This window comes from Delphinapterus leucas, chromosome 12 (assembly GCF_059928025.1).
Source record: "Delphinapterus leucas isolate spDelLeu-1000000601 "Yukka" chromosome 12, BTC_Dleu_Yukka2, whole genome shotgun sequence".
In the NCBI taxonomy this organism is placed as follows: Eukaryota; Metazoa; Chordata; class Mammalia; order Artiodactyla; family Monodontidae; genus Delphinapterus; species Delphinapterus leucas.
The window spans coordinates 91,641,298-91,668,493 of record NC_143140.1 but is presented as its reverse complement, the minus strand read 5'-3'; positions in this window follow the sequence as shown (position 1 = coordinate 91,668,493).

Genomic DNA, 27,196 nt, shown 5'->3' with positions numbered 1-27,196 from the left:
GGAATTTATAAATTGCTTCCTGTCCCACTGGGCAAGGCATCAACCAAATTTTAGATTTCAATTGGATGAGAAATTAACTTCTGCAATTCAGTCAGCAAGAGCACATATAACTGTGTTTTTTCAATCTCATCAGAGTGTGAGGAAAATCAGAAAATTCATAGCTTTGCGGCAGCAACATGTGAATACACAAGCTGTAAGAAGCCTTGCTTAGAGAGTTTTAATGTGTGAGTGCTACCTGCATATGTGAACGCAGGATCCTCAGGTCGCTGCGAGGTGGCTTATGAAACCCCGTTGACTTTCCTGCCTCTCCAGATGGCACAGGCCCATTGCCCAGAGCGTTCAGGAGAGCCCTTTGCTTTGGGTTCCAGTCTTTCAGAGTCATTCCGAGGCTTCATGTTTAGGACAGGGGACCTCCCAGGTCAAAGCCCAGGATGAGCTTTGCACTGATGGCTTTGCAGAAAACGCACATGCCTGCCCTCCCCCAGGAGTCCCTGATGCTCCATTAGGACACAGCGAGACAGAATCCAGTATACGATCATCACACCTTTCCCCCAAGTGCTGCCACCAGACACACACCTGCAACCACACAGGCTGAGTGTCCAAGGGTGTCTTGTGTTTCCAGGGACTGGCAGCCAAGTTGGGGGTAAAGAACAGGCAAAATGTTGATAGGCAACAATTATCGAGTACTTATATATGTCGGGCACTACTCCAGGCTCTTACTGGTATTAATTCAATTAAATATCCTGCAACCCTTTGAGATAGGGAACGTCGCCATTCCCATTTTACAGATCAAGACACTGAGGCAGGGGAGGGTTGGGAGGTGCCGGAAGTCACCCAGCCGGTACGAAGCAGAGCTGGGATAGAAGCCGTGCCCCCAACCTGCACACCTGCTCCGGACAGCGGGCTCAGCCAAATGTGCCACTCATCCAGTGTGTTCGGCTTTTCTCTTTCCCTTTGGTCACTTTATGGTTCATATTTGGGGGGTCAGGGACAGCGTCTGATAGATGGATCACACCGGCCCCCAAGGAGGACACCAACCCCGAAGCCTGGTCAAAGAGAACTATGTACAAGAGAGGAGCACCTTCCCGGTGCTGGGCACTGAGATGCTGGTGCCCAGGGCAGCGAGACCTCACCTGGGCTGTCAGACACAGGACCCGCTCTGCTGAAGGCTGGGATGGGGAGACGTCCCTCAAGCCAGCTCAGCAAGTGGACATCTCAGGAAGGTGCCCGCTGCCCAGGCTGGCCTGCAGTCCACACAGGTGCCAACATTTCCCAAAGCTTCTGCGTCTCTCGATCTGAGACTCTGCTTTCAAATCTTCATGCAAATGAGATCTTTCAAGTCGTCTCTGAGTTGGTAAGAAATCAAGTAGAAGATTATTTTTCTTCCACAGTTCAAAGCTTGAAAATGAAACAGACTCTGGGCTGATAAACTCAAATAACAAGACAAAAAGGTTTAAGGAGGGAAATTCAGATCTAAAAGGTTGAAGGATGTCGCAGTTTCTAGATTTACAAAGTTTTTAAATTTGGAAGGGACCATAAAGATTATTAATCTGGCTGCCTCATTTTATAGATCAAGACACCAAGGAACAAGGTTTAAAGTAAATCCTCTCAAGCTGGTAAGTAGCAAAACCAATCTCTGAACTCAAGTCTTCTGCTGCAAATCTGAGGTTATTTCCACTCTACCACCTGCTCTCAAAGGAGATGCAACATTAGACCAGAGCTCATATTTTCTGAGTCATTGCTGTTTTCTCTGAAAAACAAGATATTTATTAACAGCTCTATGTTTGTTGAATATTTATTAAGCAGTTATTTTGTGCCCAGCAGCCCTAGTCATCATGAGGAAGGCATAGTTGTGAGAGGCCTAAAAATACTACCTATGTAATTTTACCACATGTTCATTTGTGTGACAGTCAAGATACAGAGCGATTCATCACAAGGATCCCTTGTGCTACCCTTTTATGGAACTAAACACACACATGCACACACACACAAGTGTGTACTTGTAAAACTGAAGAAATCTTAATAAGGTCAACAGATTACACCAATATCAGTTTCATAGGTGGAATATAGTTGTACAAGATGTAATAACTATATAACACTGGGAAAAATGGGTAAGGGGCATACATATCTCTCTGTATTACATCTTACAATTGCATGAAAACCTACAATTATCTCAAATGGCCAAAATCAGGACACTGACAATACCAAGTGCTGACAAGGATGTGGAGCAACAAGAACTCTCCTTCACTGCTGGTGGGCATGCAAAATGGTGCCGCCACTTTAGACTGCCATTTGGTGGTTTCTTACAAAACTAAACATACCCTTACTGTACAATCCAGAAATCACACTCCTTGGTATTTACCCAAAGGAGATGAAAATTTGTGTCACACAAAGCCCTGTACATGAACATTTGTAACAGCTTTATTCATAATTGCCAGAACTTGGAAGCAACAGAGATGTCCTTCAGCAGGTGAATGAATTTAAAAAAACATATACAGCCAGACAATGGAATATTATGCTTCACTAAAAAGAAATGAGTTACCAAGCCATGAAAAGACATGGAGGAACCTAAAATGCATATCATTAAGTGAAAGAAGCCAATCTGAAGAGGCTACGTATTGTATGATTACAACTATATGACATTCTGGAAAAGGCAAAACTATGGAAAAGGCAAAACTATGGAAAAGACAAAACTATGGAGACAGTGAAAACATCAGTGGTTGCCAGGGGTTTGGGGGAGGGGTGGATAGGCGGATCATGGAGGATTTTTAGGGCAGTGAAACTATTCTCTACAGTTCTACAGTGATAGATACATGTCATTGTACATTTGTCCAAGCCCATAGAATGCACAACACCCAGAGCGAGCCCTGATGTAAACTACGGGCTGCGAGGGATTATGACGTGTCAGTGTAGGTTCATCAGCTGTAACAAATGTACCCTCTGGTAGGGAATGTGGATAATACGGGAGGCTGTGCATGGCGTGGGGCGGGGGGGTGGGCAGGGGGGATACGGGAAACCTCTGTAGCTTCTTCTCAATTGTGCTGTGCATCTAAAGCTGCTCTAAAAATAGTCTTTTAAAAAGGCGTATGACTTAAGTGCCAGGATTGTAATGATCTGAAGTGATTGCATATTGACCATCTCAATTTGCAAGAGGAAGTGCTCACAACACAGGTAGGGGGATGGTGATTACTGTGAACCTAGGTCTGGGATGCTCTCCGTGAGCGCTAGACAGATGCAGGGCACGGATGGCTCAGCAGGGCTCTGGGGGCAGGGAAGGAGGGGCAGGGACAAGTCATCAGGGGCAGGGACAGCCAGACTCCAAGGACGGGGTCAGAGATGCATGAAAGGGCAGAAAGGAGCTGGGGGCTGGGTGAAAATAAACAGGTGTTCCCAGACACTGTCCAGGAGCAGCTGGCAAAAAGCCTGGAGGAGAAAGTGAGGAAAGAGGGATGAACACAAGGTTGTGAGTTTTAACTCAATTCCAACAGAAGTAAAAATGAGGAACCACAAAAGCATGGTGCAATTGTTTTCAAACTGCTAAAAGTAGAACCCTGATTTCAAAGAAAATCTTCCAAGGAGACCAACTCTATAACACAGATGACAGAGAACTTCTCCCCAACCCTCGGGCCGAGGCTCCCTGCGTGACCTCAGGCATCCTCCAAGCTCAGCATCCTAAGGGCACCAAGAGCCCAGAGTCAGGCTGGAGGTGCCTTTGCTTAGTCCCCAACAATGTGACGAGGTGACAGTACAGAAGGTATTTAGACCTGCAGAGCCCCAACTCCGTTCTTTCTAAAATGAGGGATAATAACCCCATTCTCACTGGACAGAAAGGCCCTCCAGTGCTGGGAACTGCTGGGAGACCACCTGGCTAAAGACGACTCTGGTTGAACTGGATGCAAGGACCACAGGAAGGAGGTCTCCACCTGGAGTTGAAGGTCATAAATCATCCAAACGTATAAGAACGAGAAACCTTGGTCTGCAGATTCCAAACAGATAGAAATAGAAGACAGCATAGAGATTGTTTGGTCCCACTGCTCCATTTCACAGATGAGAAAACTAAGGTCACAACAAGGTCAGTATCACTGAAAGAAGAAGAGAAAAGGGTCCAGGTGGCTCCTGTCAGTAAACAGGAGCTCACATCACTGTCTCCATTTAATATTCTCTCACTTAAATTTAAACATGTGCCAGACAAGGGAAACGTTTTCACTGGGAACAAGATGAGAGAAACGACAGTACAAGAATCTGCAAATATGTCCACTGTTGGGGGCTTCCCTGGCAGTCCAGCGGTTAAGACTCCACACTTCCACTGCAGGGGACGTGGGTTCAATCCCTGGTCAGGGAATTAAGATCCCACAAGCCGTGCAGCACAGCCAAATATATATATATATATATATATATATATATATATATATATATCCACTGTTTTATTCTTGCTAATATTATATAATCTGCCAAACATGTGGGACAAAGAACTGATTTGTTAGATGCATAATTGACTTTATTCATATATGTATTCTTTCTACTTCTTCAAAAGGATTTGAGGCAGGAAAACAATCTCAGACACTTAGGTGAAAGTAATGAGAACAAGGCAAAATCAGAAACAAAGAATAAAAGGAGTGAGCGGATGGGGGGCGGGGAAAACATATTGACTCTGCTGAAGGCAACGTCAGCTACTGAACACAGAATTTGTTTCCGAGCTTCCTAGTAGGCCAGGCAAGTAGGGAAACACAGCATAATTCTCATCGTTCAGTTCTGGTAATAGGAAGTCACCTGTTTTTGTGCTAACATAAATGAAGTCTCCTAACTCAACTCAGCAAGAGCTTAGAGGCAAAGAATTGGAAAACAACTACCAAACTGAGCACCTACTATGTGTCAGGCCCTGTGTGGCGAAATTATCATCTCATGGATATTTAACTGAATGCTTGACAGCAACAGCACCATGAGATCAGAACACTTGGGACATGCAGCTTGACCTCGGGCTTGAAACCGGGCTGTGTGCGGGAGGTTTCACCGAAAGCCCAACACTCACTGTCTAGTTTATGGGGAAGGAAGGAAATTAATTTGCTCGGGCACCCTCATGCATAAATAAATAAATTCATAAATAAGTAATACGGAAACCCTTGCTCTGGAGCACACAGCTTAGTTTTCCTTGGAAGGCGACGAGCATCCTGGCTAAGGGCCCAGAGCCGTGGAGGGATCTCAGGGCTCACTCTGCAACCGCCCACATCTAATTGATAAGCAAACCTACCAGTGCTTCGCGTTTAATTACTCACCTCTTCCTCTCCTCCCGCTGCCCCGACTTGCCTCAGCCCTTCTCGTCTCCCGTGTGGTTTAGGAAGCCAAGTCCTGCGGCGTCCTCAGGATGGAGCTGAACCGGTGCCCACACGCTGGCCTCTGGGGTCAGACTCTCTGGTCCAACCCAGGACGCGTATATATACGGTACTAGCATGTGACCTCAGACAAATGGCCTGGCTCTCTGAGCCTCTTTCCTCGTCTGGGGATGGGGTGATGATGACACAGTGGTGATTCTGCCTCTCAGGGCGGCTGCAGGCCTCAGCCCACACAAAGCGTTTAGATGCCTGCACGTGAAACACACTCTCTGTGTCAGCTGGGCTGGCCCTTGGCCTCGCACCTTCACCCGCCAGGGTCAAATCTGAGCGACGCGACCCTTGCGAGAGCCCCCTGCAAGAGGCCCCACTGCTTCCAAGACTGAGTTCCGTCCCTGGAAGGTCTTCCAGCCTCCCTGACCTGGCCTCCCCGGCCCCTCCATCCCGGCCCTCCCCTCCCCACTCCCCCAAGCTCCTCCCGGGCCAGCTGGCTCTGCCAGTTTCCCAGCCTTCCTACTGAGACCTGCTAGCCTGGAGCACTTCCACCCCCAGGACCCCAAACTCGTCCGGGAGACTCAGCCAGCGCCCTCCGGCCACTCTCCCAGCCCCTGACCCCAGCTGCACAGGCCTGCATCCCCAGAGCCCCCGGGACGGAAGCTGCTGCCCCCATGGTCCCCAGGACACATCCCCGTGCACATCTGTCCACTCGTCCCCTCGGACAACAGCTCCTTGCTGGCAGCTCAGCAGGGCTGGACGTTTAGCTGCTGGGAAGTGCAGGGAGACAAAGCAGCGTGGTGGCTTCCGGTGGCTGCTAGAACAAGTCATCACCAATGCAGGGGCTCGAAATAACACAAATGTATTTATTATCTTGCAGTTCTGGAGGTCAGAAGCTCCACCGGGTCTCCCTGGGCTGAAACCAAGGTGTGGGCAGGGCTGGCTCCTCTGGAGGCTCCAGGGCAGAATCCGCTCCCACCCTGTCCGGCTCCCAGCTGCCCACAGCCCTCTGCTCGTGGGCCCTTCCCCGACCACCCCCTGCTCCCACCCACCACGTCTCCTTCCTGACTCGGACCCTCCCGTCCCCCTCTTGGCGGGATGCTTGTGAGGACACTGGGGGCCCGGATAAGGCAGGACAAGTGTCCCATCTTCAATCCCTGCTCCGTCACACCCGCCAAGTCCCTTTACCACATGAGGTGACACGGTTCCGGGAATCAGGGACGAGTGCAGCTCTGGGGGCTGTTCTTCTGTCCACCACAGGCGAGAGTGGCGGGGTGGGCACGGAAATCACTGTGGCACAAGCCTCACTGAGAAGGTGTCCCTCGGGTGAAGCTCGGTGATGCAGGACAGGGCACCCAGCAGACGCGGAGCCCCGCCAGGCACGGGGAGCTGGGACGGAGCCTGGGCAGCAGCAGGGCTGGACGTGGGTCCTCCAGGGCTGGGCTCCGCGGGGCAGGCAGAGCTCTGGACCTCTGGGTCCCGGCGGTCGTGAAGGGATGGGGAGCCCTGGAGGAATGGAGCCCCCACCCGCACGTGCCAGGATGGCCCTGAGGACAGGCCCGAGTGACAAGGTGTGGGAGCGGGGACAGTGGTGTCCGGCCACACGCGGTCGTCCTGGTCCCCAGGAACGAGCACTCCAGCACCCCGGGTACGCGGTTGGCAGGGGGCTTAGCCAGCATCCCCAAACCCCAGCCCTGTCACTCGGGCTGTGACACACCACGAATCCGTGCATCTGACACTGTTTTGTAACAGCCAGACTCCCAGCCCCTGCGAGCCCTGTCAGGCTCCGTCTTCACAGGGGCCTGGGTCCCGAGGCCCACGCGCTGCGAGAGCAGCAGGGAGCTTCACACAGGGCGCTGGGGCCGCTTAACATCTGCTCATCCCACCGCCGGCCGCCCAGGCCCTGAGGATAGCTAGGGAACTCAGGGAGCAGATTTATCTTACACGGGGGATACTCCATCAAATGCCTCTTCCGATAGAACTTATTTAAGAGAGGGCAAGAACACTCCCAAAGGACTATTAATACACCCTCCATCTTCGAGTACTTTCCAGCAGGTGCTGCAGCCAAAGGCACAGACCCTCCCTCCCTCCCTGCAGCCAGGAGGGGGCCAGCTGGCCACCGTCAGTGACGTACTTTGAACGGACAGGCTGCATCCTGCAGTTTCCACTGGTTCAAATAATACATCCCTGGAACACACGTTTTATCTTCCCAGTCCTGTTGGATTCTTCCCACCCAAAGCCCCCACGTGAGATGGCCTGGCGCCTTCTCAGATCCATGGCAATTACGCAAAAGAAGAGCTTATTCCAGTCATTATAAGCAGGGCGAGACACGCACCCAGGGATGCGGTCTGGCTTTCAGGAAAGTCATCAGTGCCAACCGGACCACCACAGGCAGGTTACAAATGGATGGGCTGACAGGACCCCCAAGTCCTGTTAAGAAAACCTCTGATAAGCAAAATGAAAGGGGGAAGAAGAGAGTTGGGGGATTGGAAGAATCTTTTTTTTTTTTTGCTTCAGGAGCATTAAAAGGCCAAACTGTGGCATCTGATCTGGAGCCTTGGTCCTTCCCCATCTGGGAAGCCAAGGAAGGAGGGGGCCTCCAGGAGCCCCCTAAGGCCACATCTTTGGCTCTGTCCACCCAGCACCCTCCCCAGCCTGAGCTCTCCACTCAGACCTCTCTCCACAGTCCTGTCAGAACGGTAACCAGGGATTAGATCTCCCTCCTCTGGGAAATGAAGTGCTTTAAGGAGAGTGGCGAGCACAGCCTGCCCTGTCCCCCGTCACCGCACGCGTCCTGACCTGCTCTCATCCTCTTCCTCTCACATCAGTGCCCCCCGGCATCCCCACTGCCGCTGACACCCTCTCAGGGATGACAGGATCTGGGCGCCACTGCTCCTTCCCTAGTTCTGTCTGATTCTTGGAAAGAACGTGGACAGCTGGGAAAGCATCTCCTCATGTGACTGGTGACCTTCATGCCCCTCCGTAGGGGACCCTGGCCGTCCAGGATTCTACACTCACTGTACAGGTGTCCAGGCACCATCCCCGAGAGCTGAGCCACTGCTGGCCCTGCCCTGGCAGAGACCCCCTGTCCATGCAGGGACTGAGGGCCTCTGGCCTGTGGAAGTCAGTCCTTCCCACCCAGGCTGCCACCAAGCCTGACTCCAGCCCGAGCCTGGCTTCAGTCTGAATCCGATAGGCAGGGGGGGCCTGGTTTGGATCCAGCGTATCCTCCAGACCTGCAAGCAGACCCTCGGCCTCTTGGGAAGGAGGCTTAGAGCAGGGTTTCTCCACGGCAGCTCTGCTGACATCTCGGGCCAGGTCGTCCTCCGGTGGGCGCCATTCTGCTCACGTGGAGGGGTTCAGAGGCCCCTCAGTGACCCCTCTAGATGTCAGTGGAACCACCCCCCCAGTGCAGTGGCTCCAGGCACTACAAATGTCCACGAGGGGCAAAACGCCCCAGTTTAGAAGCACTGGTTTAGGGGAAAGAGACTGGAACGTGATGCCTGGTGTGACTGTAGACCCAGACAATGTGTCTAGAGCTCAAGATGCTGGTTTGGGGCTACTCTTGGCTGTCTGTTCTGGGTCCAGCTCTTCTACAGACACTGCGTGACGTGAGGGAGGCGGGAAGAGGGTGCCCCAGGAGAAGGACCCACGTGGAAGGGCTGGGGGGGGTGGTCTAGGAAGGCCCCATCAGATCCCAACAATCCGGCCCACCATCCTGTCATCAGACCTACCATACTCCCCGCAGAGAGGAGGCCTCATCAGGACAGGAAAGCCACGTTAATAGGCGCCCAAAGACACAGGCTACTGCAGCCTTGTATAATGACAGCAGACTGGAAACTAGGCAGCTGCCTGTCAACAGGGCACTGGCTAAAAGAAACCACAAACGTACAGCGACGATCTGTGAGGCCATTTAAAAATGCAGTAGATCTGTAGGTGCTGACAGGGAATGAGCCCCGAGACCAGTTTGAGAAGAGCCAGACACGGTCGCGTCCAAGGCACGCCTCCACCTCTAAAACAGGACAATGTGAATCAGAGTACGTGAATGAGCAGAGAAGCTCCCCTTTAACTGCGGTTGCTTCTGGAGGGCTTTGCGCGTCTTCAACAGGAAAGAGGCAGATTGCCAGTGTGTGTGCCTGTTCATATTCTGAATATGAAACATATGAAATATGTTTAATTTAAAAATACAGTTTTTTTTTTTGTTACAGATACTCAAACCACACCGGACGCTATAAATCTAAAAATAGGAAGAGTAATCTTGATCATAGAATAAAATGCTAAGGACCCCCCCTTACAATTTTTTCTTAGTTCTTATACCAACTTGAATGTCTCTGAACAAAGAAATACGCCCACAAAACAGGAAACTGATTCAGATCTTTAAAAAGAAAATGCTTCAAGGTGACCCAGGAAAAGGCAATTTAGCTAAAAGTGGTTGGCAACCTCGCTCAGCTGGCACAGCCCTGAGGTCTCTTGCCTTTAAATTTAATGCACTTTTTAAGTCCTCGGCGCATGCTAATTCTTGAAACGGTTGAAACAGTCGGTGAGTTTTTATGTGACTATTATATTACCACAAATGCTTATTCAGGATTAATACACAATGACACAATAAACTGAGAAATCTGCTAACATCCTCAGACTAGAGGAGGAATTTCTGCCAACGCCACGAAAGCTCTTTGCTGGAGGCAGGTCTGACAAAGAAGAGGCAGGATAAGATTAGCACGTCCGGCAATTGATAAACCCAAAGATTACAGCTGTCAATGTATTTGTTTTTAGTGCAGGGAGTAATGTAATCGTGTAACCAGCTGCCATCCTGCCTGATTCAATTTCTTCTGCAGTACTGAAATGGAAATCTCTTAGCATCTCAACAGCCGTATCTTCTGAGCCTAAGCACTGTCCTTCCGGGTGATGCCACATCAATAGGTCAGAAGCGAAGAAGATAAAGAATTATTCACAACAAATAAGAACGAAAGGAACACATTCAAGTATGTTTCGGTGGTCATAATGCCGTCTGCTTTCTCAGAGGCGTGGATAACTTTTTAAGTGTAACTGAAAATAAGAAAAAGTCACATTTTCACAAAATGATCAACTCTTTGAACACTAAGCTGTACATTTCAAAGTGTGCTTGGAGGTCTCCGTCACAGAGCCTTATTGTTTATTTTGAAAAAGGGGGGTGTCTCTGCTCTGGAGTTTTCTGCTTGTTTGGGGTTCATGCCCCACAAACACCTAATAACATGAGACGAGGGTGTCTGCCTTTGATACTCAGTTTCTCCGAGGAAGACCAGGATCTTGGCAGTGGAACATATCAGCTGGTTAACAGAAAATTTGCTGGTTTCTACTCCTCGGCATGAACATTTAATCTCATGAAATATCTGCCCGTTCTAAAAGGATTATTCTACATCAGCATATCCGTTCGGAAACACGAAGCACAAAGCTTCCCTCATCAAGCTCTCACTGTAGTCAGCATAGCCACAGTCTGTTCATCCCCCATCAAAATAGGGCATATTGTTCCTGCTTTTCAGATGAGGAAACCGAGGTTCCAAATGGCTCACCCAAGACTACACAGGGTGAAGTGGCTGAGGCCGAGCCTGGCTCTGGGACTATGGGGTCCAAGTGCACCCATAGCCAAGTCCAACTGACAGCACAGGGCTGTGCTTCAAGCCGCTCACTCAGCCGCAGTGTGGACAGATGGGGGTATCCTGTCCTGTCCCGGCAACCCTGGGGCTGAGGACCCCGGAGGCACCACGTTGGAGAATCAGTTTGCCAGCGTTTCTCCCTCTCCCGCCTCGCTCGCCATCCCTGGCGGCAAGAAGAGGAAGAAGCCAAAGGCAGGTCGAAGCAGAATGCCGCCAAGGTCGCTGGCCGGGCTTCTTGCTCTACGGTCCCTTTAGAGCAGCCATAGCCTGGGGAGGGGGTAGGAGGGCAGCGACCTCTCATGTCCCAGGGGTGAGAAGTTGGGGCATCCTGAGTGACACACGCTTTTCTTCCAACATTGCAGCCTGTGTCATGAGCAGGGTGGCCCAGAGCTGAACCCGAGACCCTCGCCACCTCCAGGAAGGCTGGTAAGGCTCAGTCACTGTCCTACAAGGACACTGTTGCCTCCCTTCCCGTGTCAGGAAAAATGAGGCCATTTAAACAGTCAGTTGAATGAATTGATGAGCCCAGTGGGCTGGAACCACAAAGCGGATCGCAAGCTGGTGGAAGTCTTCCCCAGAGGGAAAGGTAGAAGAAATACGTTGAACACGGATTCTCTTGGTCCGGTCTGTGAAGAAAACTCTCTTATAAGGACAGGGAACAAGGAAAGCTAAACTGGCCTCATCCTTTACATTTCCCATTAGCCAGCACCCTCATGGCAGGACCCATCAATTTAACTTGGGACATCTGGCATCCAGCAAAGACAGCCCAGCCCCACAGGCTCACAAACTGCTGACCAGCAACTCCGAGCTGCTGCCGGCAGGCATGGGGGCTGGATCACGGCAGACTTCTCTGCAGACCCAATTTCTCCAATTTATCACTTGATTTTGAGAAATCTCCTGCCTGCACTTGCTGCCTGATGCTGGTCCTGCAGGAGTCACCAGGGCTCACTGCCCAGCCTGAAAAATTGTTTTTCTTGGTTTGCTCAGCTCTCACCTGGCCAGATTTCCACCCATCCCATCAATCACATCCAGGCTGTCAGAGCAAGAAGTCAAACGTCTCAGCCACCATCCTTCTTGGGCCCAAGTCCCCTCAGCCCTTGAACCGAGCCAAAGTGATGTGGTAATGCTGAGAAGGCAGCTCGCAAGGCCATCGTCACCAGAGGTATGGCCTGTGTCCCTCCCCACTCCCCCTCCAGACACACATGCACACACATGCACGCACGAATATGCACACGTGTGTGCACACATACACCTGTGCACATATACACGAGTTTGCACACAATGCACACCACATATGTACACATACGCACACATGCACACGAATACACATGCACACACACAGCACACACGAGCAAGCAATACGCAAACCATAGACACCACTTGCACACATGCACCAGTGGGCAGACACAGACGCACATACATACATACATGCATGTGCATACACAGGCACACAATACACACCACACACACAGGCACACACACATGTTTGCTGCTCCCCGCTCTAAATCAGGCCTGGCAAGCCTACACATTGTTCCAACCTGAAGTTGAACCTGCCTTAAGGCCCCCAGCTGGCTGACATTGTCCAGGTGGGCCTTCTTGCTCCTGGCAGAAAAGCCTAGTATTTATTGTCCAGTGAGCATCAGACACGACTGGGCCATTTTCCAAGCATTGAGGTTACTTGACTTTTTTCCCATGGGGTTTAGAATGTGTTGAATAAATGAATTGATCTAGGTATACAAACTCCGGGAAGTCGTTTAACCTCTCTGTACTTCAGTTTCTCCACCTGTAAACAGGAGAGTGACAGCCACCCCCCGGGGCTGCCAGTGGACAACAGGAATGGAGCTGGCTGCGCTCACCAATGTCTGCAGCCACCGACTGACACCTCACGATGGAGAAGGTCTTATCCACAGCTCTGTGCCAGGAGCTACGAGCACAAAAGAAATGGAGGCTGGGGTCAAGGCACTGTCATCTAAGAAGCGTTAGTCACCGTAATGGTATAAAAATGTGTGCAGCAAGCAGACACCAGGGGCCCACTTAGCCTTCGGCCATAAACCCTAAGGGTCAAGGTGCCAGCTCCTCCCCCAGCACAGGTTTCTCCAGCCCCCTGGCCACTGCCTCTCCTTTACTTACTGCCCAGACCTGTCCTTAGGGGCCCCATCTCTCCTCTGAGGCTGCAATCGCAAGAGCGTGTGAAATGAAGAAAGCAAAAAAAAAAAAACTGGAGAGCAAAAGGAACTAATTCAAGAGACACCACCACCCACCAAAACACCAGCAAAAAAAAAAATTCTAAGCAAGGACAAGTCCAGCTTTGGTGGGGTCTGCATCTTATACCATTTGGGGCCTGTTCTTTAAGAAAAAGGGCACAAAATGATAAATATAAAGTTAGAGATGAATATGAAAATTTATTTGAAATTAGAAGAGAAACAACAACAAATCACTGGAGCTTGGAGTCCCTTTCTAATGGGACATCCTGAGCCAAGTGGTCCCTATGGCTCACACGAAGGCTTCCTGACTGAGACCTGGCTTCGCTCTGCACCTACGACCCCCAACCCGGCATGGCCAGCACTTACACGGCCACACAGTAGTGTCTTCATGATAAATCCAACTCTGTGTGTCCTTCAGGGACTAGGATGCTGCCCTGCCTACATTTGTAAAGAATGATGACAAATTGGGCAACAGCTGGGATTATCTGATGGTTTTGAGAGTCCACCTGCTGGCTTGAGGGGAGGAAATGAAGTTGAAACTCACCGGATCTGTTTATTAAGTGAACCAGATCCTCAAAAGAATCCCACAAGAGACTTTCTAACTTCTGAAAAGCAGGTGAACTAATTGCTGGATTAATACTTAATATTTATTCCAATTAGCATACTGGTTTTCGATAGCCTGGGCTTGCAGGGCAGGGGAGCGGCTACCTGGGGTGGACCACACTCACCTCCACTCCTGCCTGATAGAATAGGGTTCCTCTCCCAGCACTCTCCTCCCTCAGTCGACAGCCCCCCAGTCCTGCAAGGACCACTCTCCTTTCCTATGTCCCTCCGTCCACCCATATTCATGATCTGCACAGCTCCATTTGGACATGGTTTGTCCACAAGTGTCACTGCAGAAGGTTCCAGAAATCTATGCTATAGCTCTCATCCTCTTCTCCAAGACCACAGTGTGGTGGGTGAAACGCCCCACCCCATACCCAAAGCCTCACTGCCCACGACCCCTTGGACACACACCCACCTCTACCTCACCTCTTATTCCAGCACCTATGCAGATTCACCCCCGTCACCTCAGCTGGACCGGGTCCCTCCTCTGCTGAGTCCTGAGACACTGACTTCCACCACTTCATGGCGACTTTCATCACAGCTACACCGATGCAGAATTCACCTGGCCTCATCAGATGGCCAGTTTTCCAAAGTCAAGTTTCCCCGCATACCTGGAACTCTGGTGGGCAGGGAGCAGCAAGTGATAAAGAAACTAAACGTGCTTTTTATACAAAAGACCTCAGTGTACTTTCTATTGAAAACTATCATATTTTGAAAATTACCAATGAAAAAATGTATTCTTTTGAAGAGCGACATTGGGTGTCTGGAGCCCTTTGGTGCCGAGGTTCCCACAGCAGGAAAACAAGGGTAATCATAACACAGCCTCCGAGGCTCAAACCAAGAGCTCACATGGGTTAGGTGAGCTTAAATGGGTACATGGAGGCACTCATAAAAACTAAGCTAATTACTCCAGCCTGGATCACAGAAAAGAAACACTCTCTATCTGCCCTGTCTTACCTATAGCCATAGAGCTAAATTTACTTTGGGGAATAAGGCCCGCTGGGAAGCCAGGCTTCTGGAAGGGGCGGTTCTCACACAGTCCAGACACATCAGCCCTCCTCCGAGTGGCTTCCACCTGGGGAGCCATGCTGCGGCTTCCTGGCTGCGAAAGGCCCATCTTTGCGCGAGTCCCCTACCGCTTCCAACTGTATCCGTTACAGATTTGTCTAAATGAGAAACACACATGCTGATTGCTCCCTGTCTGCATTTCAACAGCACTCAAGCCTGAATCTCGGGGAAGTGCTACTCCACCACGATTCTCCCCCCATCCCCCCAAGAACGTCAGGTCCTGTCCATTGGCTTGAAATTTCCAACATTCAAATCTCTAAATTAATAAATGCACTTGACCACATCATGGTGGGGCTTTACCTAGTCTGCACGTATGTTCTAATCAGAACTGTCCATAGGGCATTAGGCTTTGTTTCTGCAACATGCGATGTACCTGCACAGATTACTTGATGGAACATATTTTTAAGGGTAAAATAAGAAATTCTTGGCTAGAAGGCCCAGGGCAATAACTCGTTCACCTCAAATTGCACAGAAGGGTCCTATCATGGCTTCACTCTACCTGATACAGACGTACAGCCCGTGGAAAGCACCCTGTATGATAATCTCCACTGTCATGTGTCACATCCCCTTCACCCTTGGCCTAACCTACTGCAGGTACCATCTAACTGGCCTCCCAGCCTGAAGCTCACCCCTACCCCCCGCCATCCATCCTTTCTATAAGCAGTTATTTTTAAAACTCCTAACTAATGAGTTTGGGGGAACAAATAAAATAGATTTGAACTTCAATGTCAAACGCCCTACTGCTGAGAATACCTACCCAATGTCATTTTGTTAGGTCATTAGTTTAAGGTCTCAGGTTTTCCAAAGTGGTCTAGAACCCCAACCGGACAATTCTATAAAAAGAGTTTTGAGAAATGAATGATGAATTTGGAGCAAGCGAAGGATATCTTTGGTGTTCAGCATGTTGAGAAGCACATGCCTGTCATTGATCTTTGCGTATATCATAACAGAGTAATTATAATATCAACGAGCACATGAAAATGGAAAACCACCCTGACCACATCTTACAGCTCAGAAGCGTTTTCAGATTCTCTGCACCTTTGTTGGTTTAAAACTTTCTAAGTGAATGTGTTTCAAAATGAAGAGTGTATATCACTCTTGGGGGTGAGAATTTTTTTTTAACATCTTTATTGGGGTATAATTGCTTTACAATGGTGTGTTAGTTTCTGCTTTATAACAAAGTGAATCAGTTATACATATACATATGTTCCCATATCTCTTCCCTCTTGCGTCTCCCTCCCTCCCACCCTCCCTATCCCACCCCTCCAGGCTGTCGCAAAGCACCGAGCCGATATCCCTGTGCCATGCGGCTGCTTCCCACTAGCTATCTACCTTACGTTTGTTAGTGTGTATATGTCCATGACTCTCTCTCGCCCTGTCACAGCTCACCCTTCCCCCTCCCCATATCCTCAAGTCCGTTCTCCAGTAGGTCTGTGTCTTTATTCCTGTCTTACCCCTAGGTCCTTCATGACATTTTTTTTTCTTCTTAAATTCCATATATATGTGTTAGCATACGGTATTTGTCTTTTTCTTTCTGACTTACTTCACTCTGTATGACCGACTCTAGGTCTATCCACCTCATTACAAATAGCTCAGAGAATGTTAATCTGAGAATATTTTCCTATTTTGTGTCTTCATGTTGAAAATCTTCAAAAATAACATATTGTCTGGATCAGGTGATGTAGAAGAATGTTCCTTAATGTTTCTGCTGTGCTGTTTTGGAGTTTTAAGTTCATGTCTGGGCTTACAAGCTCAGGGATCACCTAAAGCTGTTCCACCTTTGATATGCTGGCTTGCTATTTTAGTATATACTACCTTTAGGTTGCCACGCCCTCATGCCAAAACCCTGTAATCTTCCAGATGAACTCATGTTGGGGGTTGTTTTAACCAGTTTTTTGGTTTTGTTTTTTGGGTTTTTTTTGCGGTACGCGGGCCTCTCACTGCTGCGGCCTCTCCCGTTGCGGAGCACAGACTCCAGACGCGCAGGCTCAGCGTCCATGGTTCACGGGCCCAGCCGCTCCACGGCATGTGGGATCCTCCCGGACCGGGGCACGAACCCACGTCCCCTGCATCGGCAGGTGGACTCCCAACCACTGCGCCACCAGGGAAGCCCTTAACCAGTTTTAAAAATAAAATTTCTGTTCAGAAATAATAATTTACAACCAAGAAGCATTTTTTCAAATACCAAAAGTTTGATTTCTCAAATTATTTAATAGATTTCATTTGATGTCACGAAATCCACCAGTAAGGTGGAGTAATGTATAACATCTCGGCAAAAGAGTAAGGAACAGTGGTTAAGAGTTATGCTGGCTGGGTTCAAATACTAGCACTGCCACATTTTAACTCTGGGGTCTTGGGTAAGGTACTTAACCTGTGCCTCAGTTTTCTTGACTGTAAAATTGGTATAATCTATACATCCCAAACATTACTTTCGGTAAGATTTTTAGTTCTCCCCTACTTCCAGGTACATGTCCTCTTGTAGTTAGATGCAGCCATATGAAATGCTTTGGCCAATGAAATATCTGTGAAAGTGATGTGAGTGACTTTGGGGGAGAAATAGTTAAGAGCTGGTGCTCCAAGATTTTCTCCAAGTTTTCTTCCCCTAGAGAAACAATCATGCTTGCTCAAGCTGATTTGGAGGTGACATAAGATGGAAACAGAGCCTTCACAAGTGACTTGACGTGCACAAGAAATAAAAGCCACTGAGATCTCGGAGTTGCTGGTTACCATAGCATAAGCTAGCCCATTCTGACTTATACATTTCCCCCGAGGGTGTTGTGAGATAAATGAATTAGTGTACAGAAACACTTAAAAAATGCCTAGCACATGAAAGCTATATAAACATTTGCCAAAATTACTCTTCTGCATTTATTCTAACACGTATATTTTTTCACATCTTCACATCCTATAATTGATGGCATCTCCTATTTTAATCAGCAGCAGCATTTGTTTCTAAATGGTCCACAAGATGGTGGTGCATCTTAGATACAATGAGATAAACATTATGATGACGATTTTAGGGGCTAGCGAGCAAAGAACAGAGGCCAGGTTTTAGTATGGAAGTATTGCATGCCCACCTCATGGTCCAAGTAAAGGTTCTGCAATAGTTTGAGTAGAGGACAGCGGGGGAGAATGAAGTCATCCTATGAAACACAGTAGTGACACGTGCTGAATTTAGCATGGTGCCTGTACTTATGTTTGGAGAAGATTCATTATTTGGATTCAGTCTTTGTACATACCAACTGCTAACAGTACGTTAGTACTGAATATAACAGCAAATATGCAAGAAAGGACTTTTGGTAAATGCTTTATAAAAAATTATTCAGGGGCTTCCCTGGTGGTGCAGTGGTTGAGAGTCCACCTGCCGATGCAGGGGACGCGGGTTCGTGCCCCGGTCCGGGAAGATCCCACATGCTGCGGAGCGGCTGGGCCCGTGAGCCATGGCCGCTGAGCCTGCACGTCTGGAGCCTGTGCTCCGCAGCGGGAGAGGCCACAGCAGTGAGAGGCCCGCGTACCACACACACAAAAAAATTATTCAGTATTCTATTTAGGGTGCGGTGATAAATTAATTCTCCTGTCAGAATAATAGATTGGCAGTAAAAAGCAGATACGTTGGGGTTTTCTTCCAGCAAAGCATCAGTCGTCACAATAAATTAACGCGAATCTGCATGTTGTTGTTTTTATTAGTTTCTCTGTGTTGAACTCGCACATTTGTCTTAGTTTTATAGTTGCATAAGAACTAGAAGTATAAATTTTTTCTTAGTTTATATTTGTAGGTATTCATATAATAGAATAATAAACAACAAGGTCAAAACAGGAGGTCTTGCAAAAGGAGTTTATACATTATTTAATTTTAAGAAACATTGGCCCAAACCATGCAGCCGTACAGTGGTCTTAGTTTATCTGACAACACTCCCAAAATATTTTCTGTAAAAGACGTCCTCTTAGACGCACAAACAGAAAGAAACCTGGATCTGACAGCCAGGCTGCAAGTTGAAAGATATGTCTGCATCCTCCCTCCTCCATCTTCAACATCACCAGATGTGCCCAGCTTCTCTCCTCATCTCAGTGCTGCAGAAGGTCAGGCACAGTGGGCTGAGTTCTGCAGCCGAGAGGGGGCGTAGGGAATGAGCACAGACCAGAGACCACGCCTGACGGGACTTCTAGGAATCAGGTCCTCTGCTTCAAGGAAAGAGACAGAGATGGTGTGAAATTGGCAGTTCCACACAGGCTCCCTGAGCGGTGGGGCTACTTGTGTGGAGACAGCCTCCATCTGCTGCCGCTGCCCTGGACGTGCAGATACCCCAGCCTGTTTGCCCACTGCCCACCGAGGGCTCCCGCGGGGCCTGCGGGTGCTGCCAGGGGCTGGCGCTGCAGTTGTCACAACCAGTGGAGCATCTGGCCTCACATCCACGGCATCTGTGCTGCCCTTCTTACCACTGGCCCTGGCATTTCCCTCAACCCAGCCACGCTGCACGCCCTGCCTGGCTGGTTTCATGACCAACAGCAAAAGGAAACGCATGTTCTTTTTGCCTCTTGATGGGCATTAGGACCTCAGCTGATCTCTTTAATGAATTAATTAATGATTCGGAAAACCTGATTAGAAAGGGCGTTATCTTGGCTTCTTGGGAAAAATAGATTTTTCAAGGTAAAGAACTGAGAAAACATTCAAGTTTGATTATCTGACTCTCTGAACCAACATATGGGTTAAAAACAATAACTCTTAAGCAAAGAGAATTTAGGAAAGGAATCATCTTCTCCCAGATGTGCAGATTTGGTAGCTACAGAGCTCGAATTGACCTGCGAGTATTCGGGTTCTACCCCCTACTGTTACAGAAGAGACGAGACCAGGAGTGGGGAGTCGCCTTTCCAAGGCCGCAGAGCTAAGGGGAGGGGGAAGGGCTCGGAATCCAGCACAGGGCTCTCCCCTGACTTGCAGAAAATTTACTATAGCCAATGGTTCCCAACTATGGCAGCCACACACGACGGACAGACCGTCACGTGTGGCCCCAGATCTGGGTCATTGGATGCACCAAGCAAACCCACTATGTGGCAGCATCAGTCAGATGAACTCAGGGCACAGGGTCAAGCCCTGAACTAAGAAAAATAGTGACTCATTGAAACACACCCCACAAACATGCAAGAATGGGGCTAGGATGCCGCTGAGGGTTGAATTGTGTCTCCAAAAGATCTGAAGTCTGAACTCCCAGTAACTGTGAATGTGACCTTATTCCGAAGTGGAGTCTTTGCAGATGTAATCAAGTTAAGATGAGGTCATCAAGGTGGGTCCTAATCCCGTATGACTGGTGTCTGCACAAGAAGAGGAAAAGAGGCATCGAGACAGACACACAGAGGGAAGATGATGTGGAGACACAGAGGGAGAAGCCATGTGAGAGCAGAGGAGAGACTGGGGTGACGTGTCTACAAGCCCAGGAACACCAAGGATGGCTGACAGCCACCAGAAGTTGCAAGCAGCAGGAAGGATCCTCCCTGCAGATTTCAGAGGCAGCACGGCCCTGCTGACACCTCGATCTTGGCTTTGGCCTCCAGAACTCTGAGAGAATAAATTTCAGCCATGCAACTGTGGTACTTTCTTACGGCAGCCTGGTAAGCTAATAGAGGTGGTAAACAGTTTTCTTCAATGACACAGGGCTCACTTGTGTAGTGGTGATTTTAGACTTTTGAACTCTTCAAGGGCAGCGCCAAACACTTCTGGTGTTTGAAAGTATCCTGCAAACATGAAATAATAGAGAAGAGCTGCCCAGACATCCTCATTTCCCTCAGACACCTACGTTCCTCCTAATCACTAGCTACACCCTCTCCAGACCCCATCCCTGCTCCTCCCCCGCAAAGCTAAATCTCTCCCAGCTCTCTGCCCCCTAAGGGACGGGGAGAGGCAGGTGACAGTGACTGCTGACCATGGCCTGATTCTACTGCCTGGTTACGCTCAGCCACACACAGGACACTCATTCAGCAGACAATTCCTGAGCACCTGCCATGTGGCCGGTGTGGCTAGAATGTGGAGACACTGCAGTGAACAACAGAGCAAGCCTCTCCTGGGGAGCTTGACTCAGAGACTAGACAGACAGAGAAAGAGGTAACAGACAGAGAGATGAGATGGATAGATGATAGATAGATAGATAGATAGATAGATAGATAGATAGATAGGGAGGGATAGAGCTATGCAAATGAGAAAAATGACAGGTAGTGATAAGTGTCAGGCAAAAATAAAACAAAGTCTACAACAAAGGCCTACTGTATAGCACAGGGATATATTGAATACCTTGTAATAAGCTATAACGGAAAAGAATCTGAAATTATGTATGTGTATAACTGAATCACTTTGCTGTACACCAGAAACGAACACATTGTAAATCAACTATACATCAACTTTAAAAATTAAAAATAAAATCATACAAAGTGATGTGATCTGGCCTGCCAGGTGGTTATTTTATTTTATGTGGTCAGGAAAGTCGCTGAGGGGGTGACTCGAGCTGAGGTCTGGATGAAAACATCAGCTGTAGCCACAGGAAGGGTGGGGCAGCATCCCAGGTGGGGGACAAAACTAGTTCAAAGACCCGCCATCGAGAGCACGTGCTGGGTGCCGGGCCCTGCACCGTCCCCAGCCCTTGCAGGTCCAGGAACGCCCCCCTTTGATGTTAAACACAGCCAGGTCACTTCTTTGGGCACCGGTGCGTGATTCGTCACTTCCCCTTCCCACTTCTGCCCAGGTCGCGGGACCCGCAGGAGTCAGACGCCAGGTTCCCGGTGTCGGGTGTGAGCAGAGCCCTCTGGCTCTGCCAGGAGTTGGGACACCTGGGTTCTCCTCCCAGAGAAAAGCACAGGTTTGCTGTCTGAAAGCGCTAAGGCTTGGGATGGTTCATTAGCACAGCCCAGTCTGACCCACCCTTGCCCAGGCAGCAGGCTGGCAGGCGGGAAGGTGGCCCGGAGTGCCCAGAGCTCAGCACCAAGGAGGGGAGGGGGAGGGGGCGGCAGTCAGGTCAGAGGAGCCCGCGTGGACCAGCCGGCGTGTGGGGCGGGCTTTCTTTCCGTGCCCTGTGAAGCCGCAGGCAAGTTTTCAGCAAGAGAGTGAACTGGGAGAGAGAGAACAGCAGACAGGAGGAGAGAAGCCAAACGGGATGGCCTGAGAGGATGACCCCGGGCCATGACCTCCAGGGTGCACTAGTCACCAGCTCTGTGACCTGGAAGGGCAATTCTATGCCAGGCTTGATTCACCTTTATAACAAGGATAATAAAATGCCCATATCACAAGGGGCTTGCGAGGGTCAAAGGAGTTAATTCATGGAAGGTGCTTGGCCACGTTTCAAGCACAGAGTAAGTGCTCAGAAGCGGTGAGTGGTCACCATCACTCTTATCTTTGGAGATTAGCCGTCCAGTCCCCAGCCAGTCCCAGAGCTGACCGCAAGGCGCTCATCGTCAACGTCTGTTCCCTACGTCTGAGCTCGGCTCAGATGGGCTTCCAAGTGCAGGAGCACAAGTGGGGAATAAGCCTTTTGAAAAAACAGCAGTAATTTTAGGAGAGACTTGGAAGCCGCCAGAGCTGCTGAGCAGGAGCTCCGTTCTGAGCCCAGAGAGGTGATGATGGGACAGGCAGGGAGGACGGAAAACCGCATCAGTAAATTAGTTAAACAGGCCCTGGGCGGCAAAAGCCCATACCCTTTTTCATTCATCAGTTTTGACGAATGAAAACCTACAGTGGACAAAATATAATTAGGGAGTTCATTAAACTGCCACTAAAGAGATCAAAAGCGAAGAAATGCTGCCCAAGAGGGCTTTGGACATCAAGCTCTCCTGAAGCACCAAAGGCTCAATTACTGCTGGGTCAATCCATCCCAGAGGGACTTTAATTCCCAGAAAGGCTCAGACCTGCTGAGAAGGGGCCCAGTGATTCGACCATGCAGAGGGTGTGGGAGAGGGTCAGCAAAAACGGTGATTACCAAGTAAAAAAGTTAATAAAACACAGCTAAATGCCCCCCACACGAATATCATAGCTTTAATTTTTTGGCTCTTAATTGCGAATCCTCTTAGTAAGTTAACATATTATAAATTAATGACTATTGTGATTGCCTTTTAAGTGTGTTTTAATTTTTCGGCATTGTTAGAAATCACCCTGCCTCGGTCCCAGGCACCCCGGGCTTACCTGGATGCTAAGCTGCTACCTAAGGAAGGACAGGCCCTGCCTTTGCAAACTGCCACCTTCAAAGTGCAACAGACACCTGCTGACCTTCAGCAAATGCTGACTCTTCTGGCTTTAGGGGGCTCTCCTACAGGAGACATTCCCGTAGACAGTGTTCTGGGCCCTAAAAGTAAATGCCGTCAGTTGGCAGGTGACAGGATTGGCGAGGAGGGTGCAGGATCTGCTGGGCACCCACCATGGCCCCTGAGTCTCCTGGGCCCCAGAGCCCCTTACAGCAGCCAGAGAGGGTCCTGGGGACAGGGGTAGGGGCACCCTGATCCGGTTCCCCACACCTGGGATTGCTTGAATCAGTCTCTTCCCAGGTGCTGTCTGCCTTCTCCTCCTGTGCGGGGGTCTCCCTTGCCACTTTGCTTTCATCCCAGGAGCCAGAGCTCTGCTTCCTGCTCAGCCTGATCTCAGCCTCTCTTGTCCTGTATCACCTCCTCTCCTGGGAGATATGGAGCCCTCGAGGGAAGGTCCCTCCCTCGGTGTCCCTCCCCCCTTCCCTGCACCCTCCTCCCACCCTGTGGCCCCCCGCCTCCCTGGTCTCTGCAGGGGGTCCTGCCATTGATCCCCTCAGTGGACCACGGACTCTGTCCCCCCTTACCTCCCTCCACACTGTTCTCAGCCCCTTCTCATCAGGCTCCCACCTCCTGCCCCCAGAGCTGGTCTCGACGGTCACCGCTGACCTTCTAAGCTCCACATCCAGGGTCTCACGTCAATCCCTGTGTCTCTGCTGCACCTCCAGAGGCGGCTCCTCCTGGAGACCTCAGGAGCCTGGGACCCCGCCTGCCCCCTGTTCCCCTTGCTCTTCTGGCCCCAGGCCCTCCTCTGAAGGATGGTCTCTAGGAACATGGCAGACGGTGGGGCTGAGAGACACAAGCAGAAGGGAGGGGACGGGGGAGTCAGGTGAGAGTCTCACCAACATGATGAGGGAGGGGAGAAGAGGAAGTGGGTGGAGTCAGGAGGACACGGGGTGGGGGGGTGGGGGAGGAGTGCGCGCTGAGGGGCTTGGTTGTGGGGGGACTGAAAACAGATGTGTCCACATCGGAGCCACCAGCAGGGGCCTGAGGATGGAGGAGGGGGTCCTCCCCGCCCCCCGACTCAGCTATAAAACAAGGCGGCAGGAGGGCACCTGGCCCTGAGGGAGTCCAGAAAGCCAGGTGTCTTCTTCTTCTGAGGATCCCTGGGGGACAGGGGTCCAAGGGGCCCAGAGGAGGACAGACGGACTAACCCCGCTGAGGAGGCTTCCATGGGACCCGCGCTCCCCTCAGCCCCCAGCCCCGCGGCTGGGCTCCGGACTTAGGACTCAGTCCCCGTGGAGGCCTGCGGACACGCTAACACCCAGGCCTGCAGAAGACGAGCCGGGAAACATGAAAGTCCACTGACCCTTGTCCCATGAGCAGTCTCCATCCTCAGGGACATCTGATGACGCCAGTCCCTCCTCAAACCCAGAGCAGCCGCATGCGGCCAAGACAGAGCGGCTCGCAGCAAGAGGCTCAGCAAATACTGAATTTTTATCAGTCCAAAAATCGGATTTTTAAGACCAAACAGCTGTATGCCATGAAAGAAAGATCATGGAGGGGGTCAGCGGTAGAAAACTACCCATTCAAGCCTCTGCGTCCGTCCTCCTTTAATAAAGGCCAGAAGGACCTTCTCTCTCCTGCCCCGGCCCCGCCCTGTTTGTGTGAATGTCTCACAACCATCCTGAGCCACGGGTGTCTTTGTCTTGGTGGTTTTCCTCCGCCAGCGAGCAGGTTCCTGCAAACAAAGGGTCCGGTTCATTTTTGTTTGCTCCACAGTCTTTGAGCACCTGCATACAGTAGGTGCTCAGAGAGCTACTGAACTCTACTGAAGCACACCGAACTGAATTAAATGGGGTTCTTGTCCAACCCCCTCTAGCTGGCTGGAAGGCCGAGTTGTTCGGCCCCTGTCGGCCTCATTTTCCCTCAAGGAGAGTCTCCCTCCGTCCTTCACCGAAACCCACCCCCAGAAGCGGTCAGCTGGGCTTCCCACAACGCCCGAGGCCTGGACACTGGGCCGGGGGTCTCCCTGTCCAACAAGGCAGGACCGCTCAGAGGTTGGAGCCATCAGGTGTGACAACACGCTCCAAGCAGCTGAAAAGAGCAAAGGAGGCATGGGCACCAGCCCTCAGCTGCAGGTCCGCAGGAGCTGCCAAGGAGGATGTGAGCAAGCACCCAGCAGCTGTGTTGCAGAAGCTTCGCAGCAAAGTGCAGTTTTCCCAGCGGTCCTGCCGCAGAATTCCTTTCATTTACAAACTAGTGATGTACATTAAAGACTGGCTGATGAGCTTTGAAACCCGTCCCTCATCAATGGGCTCTTACGCCAGTTCTACCAGATATTTTTGTTGTTGTTGCTACTTCCAAGCATCACTTCCCTGCCAGAAAAAAAAAAAAAAAAAAAGGATGTTTGCTTCAAAAAGACGACAAAACTCAGAACTGGCCAGTGTAAATGGCTCTAAATTTAGCAAATACTGTTTACCCAGCCCACGTGCCATACTTCTCCTCCCACCCTTTCCAAGCCTGCCTTGGCCCGGAAGTCAGAGTTTAGCTGGACCGCGGCCTCCCACGCCTGTCCTGGCCCGGCAGGTGCTGGGCGGTGTGCCCACTGCGCATGCGGCAAAGCTGCCCCTCCGCCCCCCCGGGCAGTGAACTGTGTCCCCATCCTGCTCGCTTGCAGTGGGTGGAGAGGCGGAAAACATCTGCTTTCCTCATCTGGCATTCAGATTTCAGCGTTCCCTGAAAGACTCCGGGGAGGAGGACAGAGCGTCCTAACTGGCTGGAAACGCCTGCGCGGGCGGGGGGTGTGGACAGCTGGTTCGTCCGGGGGTGAGGGGTGTGAAGGGCTCCGACCACTGGCCAGCAGGCCCGGACCCTGCTCCTCGCCTCTCCCCCGCTGACTGCTGTGACCACTGATTGCTCTTACCCTCCGTGTCAACACGGCAGCAAACGCTGCCCAGGTGCACGTGTTTTGTGTGCAGCAGGTTGACAGTTTTTTCAGAGAACGCACAAGGGCACTTGAGCGCGGCTCAAGTAACGCCAAGAAAAAAAGAGCCAGGGGGGTCTCAGGCTTTATGTGCCTTATGGTCAATTAAGACTTTGAAGCCGGAAGGACTCCTGTTTCCACCACATGCCGCCCCCTTTCAGTTGACAGTTCGTCTCATTTTTGTTCATCTGACCATTACTTATTTTGGACGTGTTCCCAGATGCTCCGACTGCAGCCCCCAATATCTTACATCCCAAGGGTGCTGGGGGCTGGTGTCACAGGGGGCTGCGTGCTCAACACAGGCAGAAAGTTCCCCATAATGTTAGTCAATGTCGGCAAACAACCAAGAGCTGGGGCGTTGGGGAGGACAAGTGAGCTGCCCCTAACTTGCTACCCAGATTGATTAGACTCACACTCTGGGCCGTTTCTCCTTCAAGGATTAAGAAAGGGGGATTGTTTTTCTTGAGCTGACGGAAGTTTTAATTTAAAAAAGAAATAAAAGTTAGGTTTTTATGGAAGCAGGAAACAGAACAGGAAGTCTGAGAAGTAACCAAAGTAATTAGGGGTTGAGAGATGAAGTAAGTAAACACCAGAAGCACCTCGTTGGCTACAGCCAGGACCCAGGACCCTCCCATCCCATCCCTCCCCACCCTGAGCCTGGGCAGCACGCCTGTGACTCACATGAGGTATCTTCAGACACACAGGTTCCAGGTTGAGAGTAGGCTGCCGTGGGTCTGAGCACAGCCCAGGATTCTGTTTGTCTCTTGTGTGTGCCTGTTTGTTAATTTCCAGGTGATCTGGTTGCACAGCCAGGTTGAGACTCATCTCGCTGATTTCCTTTCCATATCTATGAAATGCGAATGTTGCGCTTTTGTTATAAAAAAAAAAAATAAGGATTGAAAAACAATTATAAAATACAAGGAAAAATTTTCTGAGCTATTTAAATACAAGGTTTACTTTGAGTATTACTTTGACATTCGTTTTATGTGCCATACCAGTTTATGAACAATCTGTAAGGTCTTTATATAAATAAGGCATTTTATATTCATAATCAAACCTTGAAAGGAGAGGGCCCCTGTAGCTAATTTGTCTCAAAATCAGTTTTATTTATTAGTGGAAAATGATGCTTAGGAGCCACTGGTTTAGACCAGCCTCCACAAT